An 18,484-nucleotide genomic window follows, 5' to 3' on the forward strand; every position below is an offset into this window, starting at 1 on the left:
GGTTTTACAACAAATGAATGCAACCCAAAAAAACAAATCTCCAGTTTTTCCAACGCCTTTCATTGTTATTTCACAACATTTTGTGATCAAGAGCAGAAGACCGCTTGAAATATCAAACTAAAATATTGAATATCAAAACAACATCGTAATTTAATAAAACATCCATGACCTTGAAATCTATCTATCTATCTATATATCTATCTATCTATCTATCTCTCTCTCTCTCTCTCTCTCTCTATATATATATATATATATATATATATATATATATATATATATATATATAATTTTTTTATATACATAAAACATGAAAAATATATCTGTAAATAAAAATCAGTTATATCAAAAAAGGTTATTTTATGCAGGCGTTTGCGTTCAAGAGAACCTCTCTACCACCTAAGCAAGTTGAACATATAAAACCACAATGTGGGTTCATTTGTTTTTAAGTGGCAAATAAAACACACACACACACACACACACACACACACACACACACACACACACACACACACACACACAAGGGAGGGGGTATTAATTTTAATGTTTCACCATTTTCATTTTTAAGACAAGATTAAAGCAATTTTGATTTTTTAACGATAATGTTCAATTGCTATTGATAAAAATTACAAAAAAAAAACATGATTTAAGCCTTAAGATGAAGACCAGAAGAAAAAATGCTGTACAAATTGTGAAACATATATAAATGGTTTCTATTTTGCACTTATACAAATCACATCCTAACCACATCAGGATGAAGGAAAGGCTATAATCAGACGAAAGTCTCCTCGCATGCGTTTACAAATTACATAGCGTTTGTGTGTCAATCACCGACATATTAAAGAGGGTAGAGACATATGCGGTGCCGGCAAGTTGGAGGCGACGGTAATTGGGTTGGGTTGGATTGGATTGGATTGGGTTGGGTTGGGGTGAGTTGGATTGGTTGGGTTGGGTTGGATTGGGGTATCGGATGAGATAAAGAAAAGGTAGTAATGCTGAGAAGGAACTTTCTTGAAAAGCGCACGCCCGGCTCAAATTATGAACACTTGCAAGAAAATGGCAAGACACGATTGAATGAACGAATGAATGAATGAGTGAGCCGGGCTCATCTTCTAACAACTCAAGCTTAATTTGCAAGGCTCAGTTACTACTACTACTACTACTACTACTACTACTACTCTTCGCCAACAATACAAGCACATACATATTGATAGAGACATACACGTGCAATACAAACGTGTACGCATTTGAGCGCACCAATAGCACGCCGAAAAATGTTGTAATAAAAGAGGGTGCTGCTGCTGCACAGTGTGTCAGAAATATATGAATGATGTGTGTATTGGGGAAAGGGGGGCACTAACATAGAAACACCGTGGAAAGATATGAATAAATATCGGGAGGGGGGGGCGAAGATGGGAGTTCTTTGTTAAACAAATAAATACGTATTGAAAGTAAAATGCAAAACCAAAAAATAAAATAAAATTCTAAGACTCAAGTATGCAATGGTGCGTAGTAATATATATATATATATATATATATATATATATATATATATATATATATATATATATATATATATACAGAATATGTTTACGAAGAAAAATTAAGTAAAATTTTGTGAACTACGCGAGATGAATAGTTGATTGATACAGTGATACACATATTTTGATTGATTTGAAACATTTGATCAACGATTTCATTTTAACAGGAATATATATATATATATATATATATACCTACATATATATATATATGTAGGTAGATTATATATATATATATATATGTATATATATATATATATATATATATATGTATATATATAGGTAGGTAGAGTAGATAGATTGATAGATTGATAGAGAGAGAGAGAGAGAGAGAGAGAGAGAGAGAGAGAGAGAGAGAGAGAGAGAGATCTTCCTTTAATGAAGGGTGGATTAAATTGTATGAGTAGCCGTATTTATATATTAAATTTATATATCAAATTATATAAGTAGCTGAATTTACGCAGCGTTGCTCGGGATGGTGGCACAATACTAGTGAAATGTTTAGAAAAAAAAATAATGCAGTCATTTTATTTTATTATTATTATTTTATTTTTTTACGTATGATTAAAAAAACATCCTTTTACTTTCCTCCTAGTTTATTTTTGATAAATATTCGATTAAATATTTTTTTTAAAATTCAGTGTAACGTAAAGACAAAAAACATAGACACACGACATCTTGCTGTGTGTTCTGTGCACTGCTTCTTCATTGATGGCGAGATATATTGATATTATTTATGTAAAGCTAATATATAACACAACATAATCACGTTAGATTATCGAAGTTAATCGATATTTGGTCTGGTCAGTACAAAGATGGGTGACCATTTGGAATTACCAGGTGGTGTATGCTTATATCGGCATTGTTTTCGGTCGTCCTGGACTTTTCGTTGCCATTGAAACCCAGCAGTGACGATCAGGAGGTGTGTGGTTGGAGATTACGTAACTCTTGCTTTTAATTGACTCGTCGCGTAGGGACCCTTAGAGGAGGTATATTTTGTCTATTAAGACTGGAAAAGGAGCCAATAAATATGATAACAAAAATATTACAATCGTTTGCAGAAATGAGGTTGCCTTGTTCTAGATTAAAAGAAAAAAAAAAAACTAATAATCAATTGTGATGGAAATCAAACATGTTTTTCCTAGTCATGTGTGATAATCAATGTGTAATTTTAATCGATGCTTTTTGTAGAGTATTACTTTGATGAATGGGTGAATCAATGAATGACTAAAAAAAAAAAGTTTTATACAACAGAAAATGTTACATTTAAAGCCAGTAATATGTCAAACAGCAGTAAAACAAATCATTGAAGCATTCGTATGAAATGGTTCAGACGGTATGCAATTATGGTAAGAACTTACATTCAGTCTGTTACAGTTTAAGATAACCAAATGAATCACAAACAAAACAAAACACAGAAAACGGACTTTTTATAAAACAATTAATTTTATGGGAATAAAATGGCGTAGAACAAATAAATATATGGATAAAATAAAATAAAATAAAATACAGAGAAAACCTAAACGTACAGTAATAATCACAATAATGATAAATACAAATATAATTCAAAAGCCAAAGTGAAAAGAACAAAAACAAAAAAAAAAACACGCACACAGAAAATATCAAACGATTATTATTAATGCAAAACTGCCTACACAAAAAACGAGTCATTCTTTTTTTTTTTTTGAATGAAATAAAACACGCAAGTTTATTCCATAAAAAGAGGGAGAAATATAGAGAACGATAGAGAGAGAGAGAGAGAGAGAGAGAGAGAGAGAGAGAGAGAGAGAGAGGGAGGTGAGCTTATTTTACAACATTTACTAGAGAGAAGGCGTCAGATTAAAAATGTCGTTGGATAAAAGAGAGACATTTAAGCACAATAAAATACTGTAAATTATAATTAATATTAATAGAAAGGAAAGAAACTTCCATAATTTGAAAAAAAAAAAAAAAAGGGGGGAACAAACCTAATTTTAATGAATGAGTAGTATTTGAAACCTCTGCCCACGTATACATGTTGTTGAGATATATTGGAGAGAGAGAGAGAGAGAGAGAGTGAGGGGGAGAGAGATAGAGTAAAAGTAAAAGGTTCTGGAAAAATAACACCCTACACGACGACTACTACTATCCAACATAAAATTGTGGAGAGAAAAGTGAACAATGAAATCTCGATTCTGGAAGATGAATGAATGAATGAATGAGTGAATGAATGAATGAATGAGTCGAGTAAATGGCAACGCGGGTTGGTTGGCTGGCTTGGCTTGCTTCTTTCTTTCTTTTTTCCTCCCTGCCTACAACCCTCAATCCGACGCAACTCTTTTCCCCTCCTCCTGTTTACACACGACGTGCACGCGTTCATGATATCGATTTTTTTTTTAATACAAAGAGAATGGCAACGTCTCCAAAACGCCAGAGTGACGTGTAACTCACGTGTTCACACACACACACACACACACACACACACACTGAATGAACGTGTTTATACGTTTACATATACAGTAGTACACACAGTTAAATTCAGTAATTGCAAAGGAGTACGCTTGTGCTGCTTACCAACCAATAATCCCGCTCCTCATACGGCGTCGGACCACTCCACACCTTGCAGACAAACCCAGCATAAAATAAATAGATCACAATTTACGAGAAATAAATTTAAACTCTTATGTTTTTATTTTTACATAAAACATTTTGTCGTTTATGTTGTCATTATTGCCAATAATATTAATTAATTTTTTTTAATAAGTAAATTTAAATTGACAATTCGGAAGCTTAACTCATTGTTCTAAGGGAAGTAACTCTATTTTACTAAAGTAAGTGAAAAAAAAATCATTTTTCTTACAGTTGGCCGGATGTTTTAATAAAAAATTATAATATCGTCGCATTTTATATTTTTTGTTAATGTTATAAAAGTTTTATAACATTAACAAAAAATATAAAATAAAGTAGTTGGAAAAATAATTTTTCTTATAATTTTTAGTAAAATAGAATTACCTCCCTTATAACAATGAGTTCAACTTCCGAATTGCCTTTACATTTACTTATTTTTCGATCAGCAGATATTTTTTTTAATTTGTTTGCTAAAGAATGAACGGTACTTGTGTATTTTACGGACCATACTGAAATAATAACGTTATTATTTAGAAGGCCATTCTTAACATTGCAGAGAGGCGCCAGGCGGCCGTTTTTTCTTTCTTTTTTTTTTTTTTTTTTAACTATTATGTACTTTCACTTTAATAATAATGAAAAAAGATAAAAAAAAAAATGAAGTTAATTATCGAAAAAGTAGCACGGTTCGTAAACTGCACAAGTACTGAATTAATAGGAACAAAAAGACTAGAATTCGCAAAAAAAAAAAAAAATTAAATTAAAAAAAAAGCCAAACTTGATAACACTAAGTTAAGCAAAACATCTTATCTCCTCAGATCATCTCTGCTCGGTCTTCCAAGTGGAAGACTGGAAGATTTGTTTATTGTCGGCCAAGATTTGTTTACGGGTCTGATCAAGGCCACTTTTGCATCGGATGGCAATCACCTACTGTGGACTGCCTCGCCTCACGCTGAACTGGCATAATGTCACGTAAAACGTTTGGGATTCTTGAACTAGGGTTAACTCCACAGTGCGAATGCGGTATTGTGGTGAAAGGTGCCGACTTAGAGTAATCTCAAGTTTCGTAGACGAATAGAAATAGCCTCGATTCCCGACAATTTTCTCAAGGCTTCATGCCTAAGTTTGTTAGCTATTTTATTTTATTCAATGTACTCATTAAATGAATTATAACTTAACGAGCAATAAAACTAGGATCAATGTATAGAAAGCGTAAGCCATAGAGTAAATGTGGTATTGTGGTGGCTGCTGGCTGAACTGAAAGCAAAGAACAAATGATTAAAGACGCATAGACACAATGGTTATCACTGCGTCAAAATACGTTTAGGTTAGACAGAGCATAACCAACAACCCTCCTCTCTACACTCCCTAAACTTTTCACGGCCTTGTGCAATTTTTTGGTACAGATGCAGAATACGGACATGCTATTTTTAAGATAGAATTTTCAAGTTAAATTCAATTTTTACGGCAACTTTGTTTATTAAACAGAATACTTTTCAAAATAAGCTGCCGCCTTATGTTAAGAATGGATTTCTAAATAATAACGATATTATTTCAGCGCAATCCATGTTCTGCATAAGTACCGTTTTGTTTCTTTAAATGTGATAATAAATAATTCTTATATAAGTATTGTATTTGTACTGGAACCATTTAAATTTTTGCCCTCCCCCCTCAGTCCAGGGCGCCCTTTTTGGGGAGCTGGATTTTCCCTAAATTAAAAATCGATATTGTACCAAATAATTAGAATAATTATTCGATTTTTGGTGTTAAACATGAAAGGGGGCATGAAAATCTGAAAAAGAAAATCACATTGAAAGATATATATTTTATATATATATAATTTACGCACAAAAATGACATTTTGTTATTGTTATTGTTAGCTGTGAATGTGAATATAAAAACGTGTAATCAAACGACGGTCACGTGACCCAAACAGTAAAAACTCTATCGAATTCACTTCGCGTCCATATGGTTCTACTAAGAAGTGAGCTTCATCTTTATTCTTTTTTCTTTCTTTTTTTTTTTTTTAATAGATATAAAAATTTTGTAAAATTGACGTTTTTTTAACGCGAATTATACTCACTTCTTCAGATTGGCACTTATAGCGGCAATTAAAAGTAAAGAAAATAAAGAAAAGTCTGTATGATGTAAGAACCAGTCATAGAACGAAGGTGAAACATTCCAAAAATCACATAATTTGATCAAGTCGGGGTTTTTTTGTTTTTTTTTATTAAAGAAACTTAAGTTTTACGACTAAGCGAGTCGTAGTGTTTTCATCCGCATGATTAAATCCGATGAAATTAAAAAGGAGAGACAACTTCAATTGAAGGTGATAAGTGAAAACTCAACCTTATGTTCAATGCAGTTTAGTAGTAAAATCGCTAAAAATAGTAAATTTTGATTTTCTTAGTTTGAAATAAAATACTTGATCAAATTACATGATTTTTGGAATATGACATCTTCGTTCTTTAATGATTACGCACAACGTACAAACTGTTCTGTATTTGGTTTCCTTTTAATTGCCGCCATAAGTGCCAATCTGAATATGCATCATGCATTTTTTCCCCCAAAATAATAACGTTATTATTTCAGCACAGTAACAAAAATGCTCAGATCTTCCTTCACTGAAAGTGTGCAGAGAGAGCTGGGATCTTGAAAAGGCTTATTACGAACAGAATTTCAGTGAAAACCAACCATTATTGCCAGCGATAAATCAATGGTGAGCGGCTGTTGCAATAACACAATGTCATTTGTAATGATTATCGAGAGAGATGAAGAATACTGGATATCTGGGGAGGTTTATTGTCACCCAAACTCCAGGAAACACCACCGGCTATTATCAGTGAGTAAATCGCTGATGATGCAAGGCATCATTGATGCCTTGTGTGAGAACTCCTAGCGAGTACATCATCATCATCATCATAATTATTACTTTTTTTTTTTAATTTGAAAAAGGTAAAAGACCAAAACAAGTGAATCTTGTTTTTACACGTTTCTAATAATAGTACTTAAAAAATAAAAAAAGATTAAAAAAAAAAAAAAAAAAAAAAAACTCCAACAAATTCTAGGGTTGCCGGTAACTAACCGTAAGTTCGGAGTTGATAATACGAAAAAGAAATGTTTGTTTTCGTTAATGAAAGTCGTTTGTGTAGTGCCCATGTTAAAAAAATGGTTACCCGTTTTTTTTCTACGTAAATGATCATTAACGCTTGCTGCAGGAAGTCTACTTTAAATTTATATAGTAATAAGTAAAGTGATTACACTAAACTTTTTAATGACATTTTTCTCTGATATCTTAGTTATCGTTACAATTACTGTTTCTATGTCACTTCCGCTTCGGCCTCTCCATGTTAAGCAAGCATGTTTGTTCTAGCGTTATTATTTAGAAAAGTCATTCTTATCATGGGGAGGGGGACTCCTTCACTTATTCTGTAATTTCCCTTAACAATTTAATACACAAAAAATAACATAAAAAATCAATTACAAACGAAGGAGCAACCGGAAGTGAAGTGGAAACAGTAATCGTAAAGATAACCGATATCTTTCTAGGTTGTCGAATAATTATATGAAAAACAAAATTACGGGGGAAAAAAAGATAGTTATTTATTTATTTTTGTTTTTCTAAATTTTCCCAGCGTCTCTTGCTTGTCTGTCTGTCTGTCTGTCTGTCTGTCTGTCTGTCTCTCTCTCTCTCTCTCTCTCTCTCTCTCTCTCTCTCTCTCTCTCTCTCTCTCTCTCTCAACGATTACATAAAAAATGTAAAAGATAGACACGAATAAAATTAATGAAAATAAAGACAGATAAAATAACGCCAAATTGTTTTGGTTTCTTCAATCATTATTTATTTTATTTATTTATTTATTTTTTTGACAATAAAGAAATAATTATTTTTTCATTTCTACGAAGAAAGTGCGAATAATGGTATCACGTGACCCTAACAAATCTTGAAAAATAAGAACGCCAAATGACATCAATCAAAGTCGATTTTTAAAATAAAAACTTAATCTTGAATAAATTATACCCGATTCTCAAAAAAATTAAAGCGAAAATAAATAATAAATAATAATAAAAATGGCTTTATTCATTTTAAATTTTTCTGTTACATAATTTACACTAAAGTTGCCACGTGACGTGATCCAAACCAGTCTGTGAATGGTAACTGTATGAACCTTCTCACCGAGACTAGATGTGACCCCCGGGGCCAAGTTAATGTAGGGAATCTAACCCTCCCCACTCTTCCAACACATACACAAATGTGTGCACTATGAATAGTTGCAACATTTGCCGCGATCGTGCCCGGTGGCATTAGTCCAGATACCAGTAATAAACCAATGCCCTCTCTCCCGAAGGAGAAGGTAATGCCTGGAAGAATGCCCTCTTAGCATCCTTATTTTACTATCGTCCCGATGAAAGCAAAATTAGACACGAGGTTGGTTTTTAATGTGGAGAAAGATAGAGCTCCCCCAAAACAGGTGCTCTGAACTGGGACAAAACTTAAACTTGCCTCAGTCTAGAACGATTTCAATTTACTGAACGAGGACAAAACTGTACACCACTCTCATATAAACTCGAAGACATGTGCAACGTTGTGGATGGTAATAATATCCAAACAATAATATATGGTTAGCACGTTTAATATATTAATTTGGTTTCAGATTACGTTTGAATATATATTTTTTTAAATAATCTTTTTTTAATATTAGTGTTTTTCTTGTATTCTTTAAAATGAGAAAAACTAAAACTACAAATAAAAAATACTACCAACTACTACTACGCTTTTGTATCGATCGAACAACCGAGTTGATAGTCTCATTCATTATTCATTAAAGGAAAAAAAAAAACGCACAGAAACGAAAATCAAAACAAGCTATATCGGTCACTTCTTGAAGCTGATAGCAGAAATAATGGTTGATATTAGAATTCAAATTCTTGACAAATAATAACACTTACTTAATTTTTGAACCCAGGGAAGAATTGGTGTTTTTTGGAGAGAAAAAAAGGCGCAGCTGTAGACGCTTTCGAAATCATTGTTGGTGCGTTGTGTGCGCGCACATGCAAAAAACGGGTTGCGGCACTGCCATTGTTTGGAATGAGCGAATAAACGTGACGGATTAGTGAATGGCGAACGAACAATACAGAAATGTCGGATTATTGGTTATTTATTCAAAATCTTTCTTCCTTCCTTCCTCTACCCCTTATTTTTAGAACGGGGGTGCGTGCGCCGCGGTGGGGCAAGTGTTAAAAAAAGATGATGATGATAAATAAAAATAAAAAAAAAACAACAACAACAACACATTTTCGCCCTCTTCACTAAAAATGTCAAGGTTCATTTCAAAATACAAATAAAACTAAATTGAAATTTTAAAAAAATTGTTCGAAATTCTCTGAAAAAAAAAGTAAAGAAACCAAAAAAAAAAACCCAGAAAGATCCTGCAAAATTTTCAATTTATGGGTGTGGTCTTTTTTATTTTATTCATTCATTTATATATATATATATATATATATATATATATATATATATATATATATATATATATTAAAAATTCAAAAACATTATTATAGTAATAATTATATATATAAATAAATAGTTTTTAAAAAAATTTTCAAAATAATTTGTATTCCTGCACGTGACGTCACCAATAGAAAATAATAAAGAAAAGTTATGAACTTTTATACTTTTCCTATTCATTCATATATATATATATATATATATATATATATATATATATATATATATATATATATATATATATATATATATATATATTTGAAATAGAATGGAGGTGGAAGGACCTGCATACTCAACCAAGTTGAGTATGCAGGTCCTTCCACCTCCATTCTATTTCATATCGTCGGATTTAATTCAGCTCAACAATCATATATATATTTTTAAATATATAAATAATATATATATATATATATATATATATATATATAATTTTATTTATGTATTTAAATATATATATATAATATATAAAGTACAAATATTTAGAGTAAACATTAAAAAGGGGAAACAGATAAATCATGTCAGCTAACAAACTGAGTAATAAGTATAGGTTATGAAACAATTGTATAAAGCAGCAATAAAGATTCTGCAATTAAAAGTAATTTTATTAATTTGTGAAGATTTCAGAAAATTGGAGAAGTACTATAAGATATAAGTATAGTTAGTGCAAGAACTAAGTGAAATGAGACTTTTCTAGCGATAGATGAAGAGGGAGGAGTAAGTAAGTGCATTAGGAGATAAGATTTATAATGCTTATAATTAATTGATGTTGCATGTTTGTTTATTTAAGAGCCTGTCTATATCTTGGAATTTCGTTATGAAAAGGTTTTCATACAGGCAGAGAAAACAAGAGGAATTTAATGATTGACAGTTTTTAGGGTTTTTTTTTTAATTTCTCAGTAAATAATTCGTGGTGGTGCTAGATACTGTTTTTAGACACTGTTTTAAGGGGCTTATTATAAAAGTTCTTATGTTTATCAAAAATTTCTTTGATTGAGGACTTAAAACTGATTCTTCTGCTGATATATTTAGGGATATGTTTGATGATCGATTTAGGGTGGTTTGAGAGTGGGTGGACGTAGGTAGGGTTCATATTTTCGTTTTTATAAAGTTCATATGTTCCTTTGTTAAGATCCAGAATTGAATCATGAAAGTTAACTTGATATTGAGGCCTAAAATAGTTCTCTATTATCAGGTTTGAAACCAACGGTATCGATGGCTTTTTATCTAACCCCTTGAAAATAAAAAATATAAATATTACGCTTTTATTTGGAAATTCTTTCTTTATAATAGAGCACTCTGCTGGAATTCTTTTTTCACAAAAATATAACTATATATATATATATATATATATATATATATATATATATATATATATATATATATATATATATATGAAGTCTGAATGACACCCTCTCTAAAAAAACTTTCCTGTACACTATCATTACCTCCTTCAACATAAGAGTGCCCTTTGGGGGAAGCTGGATATTCCCCACATTAAAAACCGACTTTGTGTCTAACTTTGCCCTCCTGGAGAGGCAAGTAAATAGGAACATTAAAACTAACCATAAATATGAGTGGCAAACTCCCAATCCTAAAAAAATAATCTCTTGTAAAAAACACACATAAATGCCAAAAAAGCAGATCTCCCTAAAAACGCACTTTATCTGCTATAGCAAAAAATAGCTAAATTCCTTAAAACGTTAGAACAGACTAAAAATGGAATAATTTGACGTTAAATTCATGTCAAACAGATCCCACTTTTAAATTAGCAAATAATATTTTTCTCTTCTTTAGGAAAATTTTTAAAAAATTAAATTAAATGAATTAATGAATAAATCCAATCATATTTATTCATTATAATTATACAAATCAAAATACAATAATATTTGTGAATAAAATAATTTTTTTAAATATCTAAATTGAATAAATAAAAATAATCAATTAATAAAATATAATTTTTTTGTTTACATAGACACCAGTACTTATCAAGGCCCAGAGGCCACTCGAGAGGATAAGGGTTAAAGAGTGTACAGTAGTCAATTAAACAATATAGTAATCGTTAGTAATGGAAATTTAGTAAATTTGTTAACAAATGGAACAGCTCATCAAGAACTTGTTTACATTGGACTTGAACACAACCATATTGTAGTCAGGCGTACAGTTCTAAGAAAGAAACTTTGTTCATGGAATCTACATTTAGGTTTAGGCACAAATAAAGAGTGGGGAAAATTATTGATAGTGTTTTCAGCTAGACGAGTGTTTCTCGTGAAAGTTTGGCAAGGGGGGACCATAGATTGGAGCTCAGACGAGCACTTGCCATGAAATATAATAAACCATAAGATAATAATATAATAAATATAAATTTAAATACCAACTATCGATGAGTCAGATCCAATGCTCTCTCGGTCTAAAGTTAAAAATGATTGACTTTTCTTTATATATTAAATTCATTTATTTATTCATAAAGATTATTCCAAACAAGGTATTTTGCCACTTGAACGTAAAGAGCTACTATTTTCTACCATATATAAGAGTGGCATGTGGGGAGTTGAGCAGCAAGATATCTGTTTTCATAAGATTTAAACTTTTGCAGGTCAGTACAATCAAGGAAACAGGAAAGCATTCCAAAATCTAGCAGACCGAACAGAGAAACTATTAGAATAAAAGATTTTCTGGCGTCTAGAAACCTCAAGAGTGAAGGGGTGGGATTCTGCTGCTTGTCAGGTTAGGAGTATGTGCATCAAGAGGGCACGAGTGCTATGAGTTCATCGGAGCACATTCCATTAAAGTACTTGTAAAACAGTTACATGGATGCAACATTGCAGCGATGGAACAGAGATTGAAACCGGTTTTCTTCTTCATCAGCACAGCATCTCTCAGATGGCAATCCTGTTCCTTTTGCATTGATTGATGAAGATCAGCAACTTGTCGATCAGAGACTTTGCCAAATACCCTTTGATGTTGGTTGGCCAGATTTTCAGCTGACGACCAATGCATTTGTGCCAATTGGATAATGGGGCGAGCAAAGAATGTCACGGATCAATTCTTTTGCATATTTTTCTTCAAGCAGGAGAAAACTATGCAGTTTATAACAAATGATTTCAGCATGCAGAAAGAAACCATCCTTTCTCGTGCGTTTGTGTTGAAATGTTCAATCAAAGAATAAAGAACCAAGATATTGGATATCAAACTCACATCGAAGCAGACAGGTGAACACTAGATAAAGGCGGTCATCGATGGACTCCAATCAGATCTGCAGATGTTAGAAACTGCTACAAATACCCCAACAACACAAACACACCCCACAGCTTTAGAGACTACAATCTTTTAACATAACAGCAAACCCTACACAATGCAGAGAGTGATATAACAAAGTATGACACAGGCTGTAATGGTCACTAAATGGACTTTTTAGTTAGTGATATATTGTCATTATTATTGGCTCACAAGGAGCTTTCACGCAGGTCATAAAGGATCTCCCCTTAAAAATAGCCTGTGCTGTTTTCTGGGAGCTGAGTGACAACAAGTCTCCCCAGTTTTCCAGTGCTTTTCACCTCTTCTGATAACATTTGCAAATGAATTTGCATTATTACAACAGCCGCCCACCATTGATTTCTCACTAGCAGCAGCCATTGGCCTCCACTGGAATTTGAGTGGCAATAAGCCTCCCCAAGGTCCCAGTTCTCTTTGCACTTGTCCAGTGGAGGTTTGGTCAGTGCTCTTTCCTCAGTCTTTCCATTATCCTTGACCTTTCTCGACTATCTGGCATCATTCTTTTGTGGTGGGCGGTGATTGGATAATGGGAGGGGATAGAGAACTTATAGAAATGTATCTTCTATGTTCTTGGTTCCTTGTGACGCTACTTCATGTTTTGTCTCTGCAGCAGTTCGTCTGGTCCGCGCATGTGGCTCATGTGTATTGGTCCCTGCATTCAAGGGTTTTCCTTAATATTTCAGCTTTCATTGTTGTTATTTATTATTATTATTATTATTATTATTATTATTATTATTATTATTATTATTATTATATACATTTTTAATGTATATTTAACGTAAACAACTATTAGGTTGGTGCAAAAATAATGTCGTTTTTTTTGGCGTCCAACTTCATGCCAAAAAACGATATTATTTTTCCACCAACCTAATAGTATTTGGAATCGTTTTTAATAACTTGATAACCAACCCATTTTATCGGTTTGTGCTGCCCTTATTTCCTGCAATCATAAAATGGTGATAGGGTCAAAGGACAAATAGTGTACTCTCCTCATTCGAAGTACGGCTAATAAAAGAGGTACCCGGTACTTATAATTTATCCCCTTTTCGAATTTGTCCATTTCCTTCTCGTATTTACTTTTCTATAGAAATGTATTCTCTTGTCTCATTTTCGAATGTTATCTTTTTCTTCCTTTGTAGTTTTTTTTTTTATGGTGATTATTGAATACAAATTTAAGCACACACAGCAAGTGACGCGACAAAAATAAAACAACAGTAAAAAAAAAAACGTATTATTTATACCCAGATTTTCTATAACTTAAAAAAGATAAGAAATAAAGGATAAGAAAATCCATTGCAAAAAAGAAAAAAGAAAAAAACTTGTTCATATTTTTGCAGACTTAGGTTTTAAGTTTTATTCACGTAACGGTTCCTATAATCCCATGTAATTTTGGTAGGTGACTTGACTTGTATGGATTCAAACGGCTTCACTAAATGAACCTTTTAGTTAGTTATATAGTGTTACTCGCAGGCCGCCCGGCGTTGCCCGGTTGTGAACTACGCATAAATATTATATTTTAAATCATACAGAAACTGAGACGTCTAGCTGAATCCACTGTCAAAAATTTTCCCCACTCTTTATCTGTGCCTAAATCAAAACGTAGATTCCATGAACAAAGCTTCTTTCTTAGAACTGAACGCCTGTGGAACTCTGTTCCGTGTGCCTGCTTCCCACCTGACCACAACCTGGATGTCTTCAAGTCCAACGTTAACAAATTCCTAATGAACCGCCCCCTTAAGTAAACACTTCATTAAATCTCCACACTAACATACTGTACTTGCAATAACTCTTATCCCTGAGTGGCTTCCAGGCCTTGATAAGTGGTGACCACCGTGTAAAAAAAAAAAAAAAGAGACATATGCATGCAAATATGCAACTAAACAGTTCATTTCTTGTAAGTAAAAAAAAAAAAAATACTCGAGCCGAGATCGAAACCAAAACCTAAACCTTGGTGATGAAAAAAAAAAAACATGTTCGAACAACCTAAAGACAGTGAGTGAAGTACGATAGCAAATAGATCAGCTTAACACAATCTTTAAATATTGTTTCCAAACCTGTTCTTAACATAAACCATTCATGCATGTGCATTCGTGAGACAGTTGACAAATAGATAACAATACGACGACCTTCCACATACCAATTTTCAAATTCATCTGGATGAAAACCGATTAAAAATTTTTCGACATGTCTGAATACCCTATATACCAAATTTCAAGACTGTAGATCAAAAATTCTTTGAGTATATAGGCTGAGAATTGTTCTTACACACACACACACACGCACACACAGAGTCTCACTTTTATAGATACGAGAAGGCCGCCCGGCGTTGCCCAGTCATAAAATATGCATAAATATTATATTTTAATTATTATAGAAAATTGATAGCATCAGTATGAAATGTAAACCCGTTTTTCTTTGAAAGCTGTCAGATAACTACACAGGCAATGACGACGGCAATCGCTTTTTCACAAACCCCAGTAAAATATACGCGATATCAGGTTAGAGTTCAGTAACTACTTTTAAATGGAAGACAAATTCGTTAAAACGAGAAACAACTTAACAAGAGTCTATCCTAGAAGATGGAGAATGCGCGAGAAGCTATCGCTGCGTTAAAGGCATACTTTATACCCACGTACGAAAGCCAAATAATGAACTTCTAGCAGTTCAACCAACTATGGACCCTCCAAAGAAATGGTCGACATGAAAATAATTCGAGAAACTACCATCCACAGCAAAACAGCGTTCAAAGCAAACAGCAGAAATACACAAATGAGTATTGACATTCGAAATTTGGTGAGAAGTACACCTTTTATTACTGAAAACGTTAAATCATATGCACTTTTAAGACGTCTAATCATCTTGAAACCATTACTCGGCAAACAGTAATGGTAAACGACCTACAGATTTATCTCCACCGAAACATCAAGATTGACGTCACAATCACAATTGAGGTCACCACAATGCATTTGGGTAAAGCATAAAACAGCCTAAGCCAGCGATTATTTCGAATAAGCAGACGACACACTGACACAAACATACATTATAAAATCATGCACAAGAAAAATAGGCAACTCAAATCAGAACCGTTATAAAACACGCAGATATAATAGCTAAAACATGGCCCTAAAATCTATACAATAAAACATTTGGAAGTAAAGACAGGGCTGCTAATGCATTTTTGTCTACTAAATCACCTCAAGTATCTCTGTTGAGAAAATTAGAAATCATATCAATATTGCTGCCAAATAGGCATCTGATAGTATGCTATGAAATTAATTATTGTCTTTGATTTAAATTGAAATTAAATTAATTGCTTATGTCATGTGATGTCTTTGTTTATATATAATTAGCTGTCTGTGTCCCGGCGTTGGCTGGGAAAATAGATTAACTCAATTCCACCCAAATCATGCCTAACCTTGGCTGGCCCATCATGAACAGATACCCTATAATATTAAAAGCAGATCCTCAGAAATTTCTGTTCTTTTTCGTTGATGTTGCATATTATTAGTAGTAATAGTTTCCTAAATACCATCGTTAAGAAGTTAAACAAACAAATAGTTTATGACAGTTCTGAATTTTTGAGATGACGATTGGCCATTCAGATTATTTGGATTCATCGTACTACTGTTCTCATCTTGAGTGTGATTTTCACAACGTTTCGGTTGATGTAACCTCTGGCCTTCTTCAAGTGTATCTTGTTGAATTCAGGAATGTTTCTGTTGAACTCAGGAATCTAGACTCAAAAAAGCAACACATGTGCTGGGGGACAATCAATTACTAATTAGACCAAGTATAGAATTTAACATGATATGGGAACCGTTAATTATAAATGATATACAGTAACAAGTAAACAATAACAATAATCTAATATATAAAAGGCTACATGTCTGTATGTTTGTCTGTCTCTAGATTTTCAAATTCTAACTCTTCCGAAACTAAAAGTCGAAGAGCGGCGTTAGGGGCCTCAAATGATTGGATTTTTTTATGGGCCGTTCTTTTATGGGTCTTTAGCCGATTAAAATAGTTTTTAAGAGATAAAAAAATGGGTCAAAACTGAAAAAAAAGATCTTTATACATTTTGGACATTCATCTTAGTTTATTTTTAATTTTTAATCAGTCCATATTCGTGACATGTTGATACAGTGGTAACGTCACCAGCTTTGAATGCTACAGTTTTGCTTTCGGTTTCGATTCTAGCTGATGGCACCCAAATACTTTTTTTACTTTTAACATCACAATTCTATAATAATTAATATGAAATCGGGACAATTTAAAATATGGTTGGTTGGTTGTTTTGTTTTACGGCATATCAATCCTTTTCAGGTTATTTAATGCCGAATCTGGTGATTTTGAAGAACGATTTTTTAATATAGTATATTTGTTTTTTTAACCCTTATCCCTGAGTGGCTTCCGGGCCTTGATAAGTGGTGATCACTGTGTAAAAAAAAGAAAAAAAAAAAAAAGAAACCATAGTTGGGACCCTAACAGGTGCTACCACTCCGGGTCAGAGTGGACCTGGGAGCAATGGCAATTAAAGGGTGGCTCCACACTCCCTAAGGCCTGCAAGCTGGGGCCCTCACCATCGGATATAGTTTAAGGTCATATCCAGGACCCAATTTAAAATAAGATATTTAAGCGTGTTTTATGACCGGGCAAAGCCCCCCCCCCCCGCTAGCACATTATATATATCTATTATATCTATAAAAGTGAACATGTCTGTCTGTCTGTCTGTCTGTGTGTCTGTCTGTCTGTGTACATTTCCCTACGCAATAACTCTGTCAATTTTTAGTCTATAGACTCGAAATTTGAAATACCGGGTACTGAGATTTGGGAAAATCGATGTGACGGGTGTCAGCCAGAAATTTGGCTGTTAAGGGGTCAAATTTCAACGATTTGACCTTTAAGAACTCTACCAAACTCCTCCGACAATTTTGGGTCTAGACACTTGAAATTTTAGATATAGGTTCCTTGAACCTGGATCTAACTTAATAAAGTGATTTGAGCCCGAAACTATAAATTTTTAGGGGTCATAATAGGGGTCAAATTTAAAAAAAAATTGACGTCTGCGGTCTATACCAAATTACTCAGACAATTTCTGGTCTAAACATTTGAAATTTTACATAAAGGGTATTCAGAGATATGGCAAGCTTTTTCATCAGTTTTGTTCGAAAATTTTTAGTTACCAATATATAAATGTATGTATGTAAGTATGTATGTATTTTTCATGTCTGCCTTAAACTTTCAATAGAGGCGACGGATTTTACCAAGATCAGTATCGTTTTAAAGTTCGACCTTTCATACGACAAATATCGAAAAATTGGCTAAAAACATTAATATCTTCCCCTTCAACTAGGCACTTTTCTACAGGGGGGTCACTTTTTTCGCCGATATTTTTGAAAGTTATCCTCTCCTTTAGATTGTCCAGCCTTAATTTTAAAAAAAAATGTCGCTTCCAGTTTGGTGGTGGTTGTTAACGTTAGGTTTTACCCCGTTCTTTTCCTCCTTTGCGGTATGGGTTCGGGGTTGCCTTCCTACTACCACTTTTTTTTTTTGCTCACCA

At 33.0% G+C, this 18,484-nt stretch overlaps 1 protein-coding gene across 5 annotated transcripts in view; it reads right to left on the minus strand.

The window, feature by feature from the left end:
• LOC145293292 (tyrosine-protein phosphatase non-receptor type 5-like) overlaps positions 1 to 18,484 on the minus strand; it is a 360,679-nt gene that overhangs the window by 292,784 nt on the left and 49,411 nt on the right. The window contains exon 1 of one of the 5 annotated variants that reach the window (XM_080139900.1): positions 9,093 to 9,398. The exons of 2 other annotated variants lie outside the window; for them this stretch is intronic. The gene's annotated coding sequence lies outside the window, so the exon portion shown is untranslated. Of the gene's footprint in view, positions 1 to 3,505; positions 3,575 to 9,092; positions 9,399 to 18,484 lie in introns of those variants that run through there. 2 more of the 5 variants (XM_080139905.1, XM_080139901.1) reach the window with 2 other exon arrangements.

The sequence above is a fragment of the Euprymna scolopes genome, chromosome 14 (assembly GCF_053919585.1).
Source record: "Euprymna scolopes isolate OS-2025 chromosome 14, ASM5391958v1, whole genome shotgun sequence".
NCBI classification, from domain to species: Eukaryota; Metazoa; Mollusca; class Cephalopoda; order Sepiida; family Sepiolidae; genus Euprymna; species Euprymna scolopes.